We start from the raw sequence: 7,622 nt of genomic DNA, 5'->3' as shown, positions 1-7,622 counted from the left end.
ATGGTTAGCATAGGTTAATAGAAACCGTTCTCCAATAAAGAAAAAAGGGCAGCAAAAATCATCATACCTTTGTCTGGCCAGACATCTCTATTATACCTTCATTGATTTGGTTCCGCTTGCTATGCTGCGCCTCCCAGCTTCTGGTATTTATCCCTTAATATTGTTTATTCGTGCCACTGTGGCAAGCCAATCTGGATTGTATTCTGTAATGATCTAATATACTCAAAATCAGCCATATTAAAAATATCAAGAAAATATAGTCAATTTTGTATGGTTCTGGCCTCTGGAGAGTTCAAGGGAAATCGCATAGTCAAAATCATACTGTATGTAGCAAAGTAACATTTTGTTTTCTTAAACTTCTGAACTTTCCATCTAGCGGCAGTTTTGTGTGAGTGTATGACTTTGCCAGCTTCCTTTGCATAAAATAATTGCTTTATACGCAACAAGACATTTCCCATGATAGGTGATTATTGATGGAGAAGAATATAAGGAAGGGATTGAAAAGAAAAGTCATTTTTAGATTAATTATAAAACATCAGGTGGCCTCCATGACGGGCAAAACTAGCAAGGTAGACTGCAGATAAAGAATGTCACTGAGATAAAGCCTATGGTGGTGATAATAATGATACTGTATACCCAGTGATAAATTTAATTATTAGGCTTAGTGGATGAACAGAATGTGAAATGGATATATTTGAATTCACTTAATTATTTATAGAGATTTATAAGTAGAAAATAGCCGGGGCAAAACCTGAGCTTGGGTATTTATCCCATGCATTGCAGCTGAGGGTCCCCGCTGGCCTTTTTACAATTGTCCGACATATATTATGACGCTGGGGGATATAGATGGGTTCCATCCCCCCTCTATAGAAAATGTAACCATTTCATAGTGCAATGTGATTGTCTAGTCCTCACAGATGATAGCCAGCAATGGAAAGAGGAGACCACTAATTTTCAAACGAGGTTGACCTCATTTTGGCTTAGTCTTCAACCATCTCTAGGCCTCCTCATTTTTCCATACTGTGGTACTTAATCCCACTGATCACCAGATATACAGTAAGTTTATGGAGGCACCATAATATTTCTGCATGTTCAGTATGTGGGAGCTTGAAAAGAGGTTATTGTAATAGAAATCAACATGCGGTTGATAAGGAGGTGACCAAAGTGATGGAAAACAATGAAGAGATAATTAGCAAAATTATAGAGAACACAGTATAATGGCAGGGGCCATCCTGGTAAAGAATGGCCCACATTGGGAGAGACCAATTTAGACCTTCTTGGTGAGCAGCAAATTTGGCCACGTCTCCTATGGTGGGGGAGTGCGCATGTGCATTGTCGCTCATGCACATGTGCACACCCCCTGAGGGTTTTTAATCTTGCTGGGGCATTCACAATATGATTATCATTCGGGGGGTGGTAGCTAGGGTCCACCCAGCATTTTATGGGCGAATCCACAAACATGGTGGTTGCAGGCATGGCCCTGCCTGTTTGGGGCGGGCGGATGAAATCACATGAATGGCCATCATTAAAGAAAGTCCAGGTTTACTTTTATGTGCAAAGATAGGAAAAATCATTCGATGGTGATGTTTTCCCTGTGCGGCCACATGCGAGCGGAGGTGTAAGCGTACGCGTCCACTCCCGTTGTACTGTGGGGATCCGGGCGGTGGTGGGGTGGCTTTGTGCATTCGGTGGGGGTGGGATGCCGTTTATCTGCTCGCTGGGTAGTGAATATATGCAGCCTAGTGAGCAGGTCTGAATTGGGTCATAAGGGTGGAGTTTAAAAAGACTACTTTGGAGGCACAAAGAATCAGTGGATTTTCAGAAATGATAAATTGTATATATTTTGAAAAATGTATTTCAGATAATAAAAGGATGTTTGACCAGAATGCAGAGCTATGAAAACATAAAGATTATCCAAATCAAAAGAATGATTCAAGAAAAGTTGCAAATAATGGAAAGCCAGATGAACTAGTTCATAAATGTAATGGAGCAGTGGAGAAATGTGTATATTAGATAAATAAAGAATTTGATGATGAATAATCGGTTAGTAAAATCAATATTATAAAGAAACAATGAATGTATAGTATGCGGGGTATAATTAACTGAAAACATTGATGGCAAAACACATATCGAAAGGGTCTATGGGTACCAATATTTAAATATATATTTTTTTGACCGTGTTAACTGGGGAAATATTGATATTAATTTAATAAGATCTTGAATTGGACAAAATAGCTGAGGATACTGTTTTTTTTTTTTTAAATAAAGAAGGGAGAATAAATTGAATAAGGACTGGTTCTGATCCTGGATTTATTGAAACAAAGGATTGATTAAATAATTAAAATTAATATGATCTTGGCAGGGATAAATAGATTATTGAAAAATGGACAGTTAAATATATCCAAGCAGAGATTATACTTGCAATGATTACTGGTGGGGAGACTAGTGTTTGGAAGGAAGACATCTGTATGTTTGGTGTACTATGGCAAACTGAGAGATCTAAGGTTAGGTTGACATAGGTATCAAGGGTGTTCATGCTGGACAAACAATTGAGGACACAGTAACAGAATTTTTGTATGGCCGTGAAAGAAAGAGTAATGCATAAACATATGCTTTGACAAAAGGTTGTTGTTACAACCCTGTGTTAAAGAAACACTTACTTACCATCCATGTGTTTCTCCAGGCTTCCTCTGAGACTGTCTCCTGAAAGTTTCCTCAACAAACGGTCACACTTTGGATGTCCCGTATACCGGGCGGCGATGTCTGCGGGTGACTAGTGGAACTGACGCCATCATTACGGCCCTAACGCTGATGTTGTCTGTAGCCTCTATCCACTCATCCACTTCCTGCTAATCTACCCAGTACACCCAAGTTATCAGCCACCTCTCAGAGTGTCAACATCATCAAACTTGGTGTACTAACATCAGTTATAGTCCTCTCTCTCCCTGCACTGGTGGTGTGCGTTCCCACCCGCATCCCCATCGGTGCCTGCCAAATTAAAGGTCTTTTTCCCACAGGGGGTGTGATCATGCCCCCTCCTGGAGGCCACACCTCCTCTTGGAGGCCACATCCCTTCAGTTTACCAGGGCCTGGCTGACCTGTTGGCGCCCCACTTGGACTTTATATGTTATGTGGACTAAAGTTATTATAGAGCATATCTTCCACTTCATTCCAGCCCCTGACCAGAGTCACCACTCAGACATTGTCTAGCATAGCATGGGGTGTTTTAAAAAAGGAACCCAAGTAAGCAATTAATTGCTTTGAATTGGTTTATGCAATGCAATGTTGATAGGTGCTTAAAATTTGCTGAATATTGGAAAGCTAATCGAAAAGTCTATGGGAATGCAAAGGTAAGCTTCAGGGCATGGTTATGCAATTGAAACAAACTCAGGTTGTAATGGATACAATACTGAAAGCATGTGGAATTGTTGAATATGCCTGTTGGAAAGTTAAAGAGCCCGGGAAAGTGCTGCGTGAATAATGTCATGTGATTGTGAATTATCTTCAACTGAGCCCATATAAAAGAGTATAATTGATGGGCAGTAGTTGCCAAGGACAGGATTAAAGTCTTTGAGCATGCTGACATAATCATGTGTGCATTGTTACTCCTCTATAACAGGTACAGTGTCATTTATTAAGCTTGGTTCAAAAATAAAGACGTTATATAACTCATATTGGTGGGTGGCAATCAGAAGTTTTGAAACATCCAACACTGTATTACAGACTGTGTTATGGATAGAGTTAAATTACTAGATGTAAGTTTAGGAGTAGAGCATTGTAATATAGAATGTATATATTTCTATAGTGGAAACAGGTAAAGAGCAATGTTTAAAGAACTGTGTCTGCAGGATGATTAGTGAAACAAGCTATAGGAGTTATTCCAAATCCCATATTAAATTAAATAGTTACACAGAATAGGAGGAAGGGATGAAAGATAAATTGATTATGATGCTAGGAGCCAACCGTGTAAGTGAAGTGAGCAGGAGGCTGGATGTGAATGGACTGCAATCTAAATTAACATAGATTAAACTAATTAATAGAGTAGCAGAAACTGACAGTGGAAATTGGAAAAATGACTAGGGCCAGATTTAATACTAAACTGAATAATGTTAAAGTCAAAGGATGGAAATATTACAGGATATGTGCAGTAATGTAGTAAGACATAATACAATTACTATTTTATTACTATTACTATAAGAGATATCTGGTTAGATGGTAGAGTGAAGTAACCATATTGATATGGTTCAAACTGTCAGCATGCATCAAGTCACCATCCTCAGCTGTCAGCAGTACACAATGCCGACATTTGAAATGTCGCCATGCAAATGTTGACATTCTGAGCAGTGGTTGCTGCAGATATGGGGCTCTATTCAAATAGAGGACCATGCTTTGAAGTCACTGGCAGTTGGTGTTGCTCCACTATTTGAATTCTGAACTGTGGTGCAGCCCGCCTCTGAAGTCACCATGGGAATCTCTGATTTCTTAAGGGTTAATGTTTTTCTTTTTTTAAATTGAGGTACTTTTTTAGATTTATCTCTTAAACGCCCACACCCAGTTCCAGGCTCAGTGATCAGTAAGAAGGGGACTAGATGCACAGCTGTAATAGGCCCTGAGGTTCTAGGGGGCCCACAGATAATCTTTACTCTAACAACATCTGGACTGCTGCATAGAGCGCAGGATTTCAGTAAGCAGTTGAGGGTTTATTGCAACAAAGTTTTCTTGTATATGTGGAACACACATGAAATCATTGGCTATATGATGACATTGATTATAATTCCTTTGCAAACAATTACCTCCTGGACCATGTGATCTCCTCTGTTGACCATGTGATCTCCTATGTGAATAGTGAATACCAACTGAAGTCACCATCTGCCCACAGAGGAACATTTTCTTTAAAGGTTCCCTATGGCAGAGAAATGACATACAGTATAGGTGTGCACACTCTCAATCGGCTGCCCTGTACATGTATAGGTGTACTCAGCCCCATAATTTTTGTTGCCGACCCTGCTTTGTTGAGTGTGGCATGTCGACATCGGGTGATTTTTTTTTTTTGTACTGTATCTGACAAAATCACTGTTTAATATGCGGTTTTGAAATACAGTATATAAATAGTGAAATAAACTTTGGCAGATAAATTAATAAAATACATTGAAGTGCTTTAGAGATACATTTATTCAAAGTGGCTCTTGAGCAAATTTCTCATACAGGTTCTTGAGTTGTAATCAGTTCTTGAACTTTAGATGAGTTAAATATTTTGAGTTAACTCAAGCTAGACGATCAGTTATGATTATGTTTGAGCTGGTTTAAACAGGCTTTAGATTGTTCAAGTTTAATTGGCTATATTCAATAGTGTTTTTAACATTTCTCTATGCATATTCACTGTTAAAATTAAAATAAATGTAAAATAAATGCTGGAAAATGAAGCCATTTAATCTTGAACAGACAGAAAATGCAACATTTTATAATTTATTTAAATTTCTTTTTACAAAAATCTATGAACCTGTATTTCCAACGCAAACTTTGAATTCGAGATAACAGTTTAGCAATTCAAATTTCGCAATATAGTAATTGGCTTGTTTGAGTCTAAAACTGATTTGGATATTTCCAGCATCAGCACTGAGAAATTAATGGCAAAAGGAAAAAAAACAAATGTGCATGATACATCAAAAAAGGGAGAGATTTGAGTCATCTATTACTGATGGATTGGTGAATTTCAGGAAATGAATGGCAATAAAGAACAGATAAGTCCCTCCCACAAACCCAGGCCCACCAACTCCGACCAGGTGACATCATTTAGGTCCATAAAACTAAAGTTCCAGTGCAGTGCACCGGGCCTCCAAAGATAACCAACCTAAAGCATTACACTAATGAGAGGTGTAAGTGTTAATACAGTAAGTGTTACAAAAGTATAAAGCAGCAGCTTTGTGTTGAGAGTGGTACATAGGTGACCGGTAGTAATTCGAGTGTTATAAAGTGTTACATAAATAGAAAAACAATTAGGTTCTAAAAAAAGTGCTAGATTAAGTATTATATTATGATGCCCCAAAGTAGACTGATACAGGAAACCAGGAGACCCGATCCTAAATGCATCCTTAAGACTGACAAATTGTATAAATGTATTGAGGACTATGCAATATGCAGTCTGTAAATGCCAGAGATCCAAACTAATGACATACACACTTGGACTGATAAGAGGGGTTCTATTTCAAGCTTGGCCTACTTTCCCTGGGGGCCAGGAGTGCCACCCAATTTTTGGGAGCCTCTAAGCAGAGACGGGACAGTAGGCAGATATGGATTATAAAAAATATTCTGATCAGTGGTGTTTAGTATTTAGAGCAAATGCATTTCCTCTTATTTTTTTTGTCTCAGCATGGTAGCACCTCTCATTATGGGCCTGATTAAGACCCGTTCCCTGGGCTGCATATATTTGCAGCCTAGCGAGCAGGTAAACTCAGCCCGACAAACGCCCAACCCCTCCACCCCCCCTCTTCAACGCATCTCTGCTCACTAGCATGATAGCGGATGTGTTCGCATACATGCCCGCTCGCATGTGGCCAAACAGAAGAAAAATAATTTGATGGTCGCTCACCATCGATTGATTTTTCCATTGTTCGTAAAGAAAAGTCAGCCTGGACTGACTTTTCTAGCGTACACTTTCTGATGAATTTGGGGTGGGCACTGATGTCATGTGACCTCAGCCGCCCACCCCAAGCAGGGTCTGCACAGCATTTCTATGGGCGCGTCAATGAAACGCAGGGCGGTCCTCTGCATCCGCCACCTGCCCACAATCCTGGAGCGTACGCTGTGGCGGGTGTGAAACTCAACTAAGGCATTCGCTCTGGAGGTTTGAATAGCCACTATGTCTACAATTAGCGTGTGCAGCCAAAATCCCCTTCCCCCACAGCTAAAAGGTGCCAGCTGGTCTCTAAATATTCAGTAAAACAGTGAGCTACAAACAGAGGCATTGACATTCTGCAAACTAAATGATTTTTTTTTTCATTTATAAAAACTAAAATGAGATTTATAGAAGCATGAAAGCTTCATATTGATGCCCACATCTTTTATATAAAACAATATTATAAGCACATTATTTACAGAACAGGGGGTTTTACTTGTAAAAGTCCAGTACAAGAAAAGCACTTATAATCCTTTCTAAACATGGAAATATAATCCTTAGTAAATTCTCTTTATCCAGCGGGACTACAAGACCTGCAGTGTAGCCTGGAACAGTGCCAACTTTTATGTAAAAAAGTATAAAGTGCATTTAATATTTAAGTAAGCCATTGATTTACTGCAGCATATAAATTAATCCTTCAAATTAATACCATAAAACTTTACTGTGAGAAGTTTTTTAAGCTCTAGTACACATGGCAACACTGACCTCCCCCTTCAACTCTTCCCAACCCCACTGTAAAAACATATCTGCAGGCAGTCTGTGAAGCCATTGTAGTTTGAAATGACCTGTACTTACAGGTTTAATTAATTCTTGCCACATAATATTTTGCACATGGTTTAATTAAAGAATTTCAAATGAGCAGAATATTAGGTATCTGGTTGTTTAATACACAGCAAACTATGATTTTTGTATGCAATATGCAATTGTATGCCTTCCACAATTGTAT

The sequence above is a fragment of the Crinia signifera genome, chromosome 4 (genome assembly GCF_055691185.1).
Source record: "Crinia signifera chromosome 4, ASM5569118v1, whole genome shotgun sequence".
Classification (NCBI taxonomy): domain Eukaryota; kingdom Metazoa; phylum Chordata; class Amphibia; order Anura; family Myobatrachidae; genus Crinia; species Crinia signifera.
Note: the sequence above shows the minus strand (reverse complement) of the source record.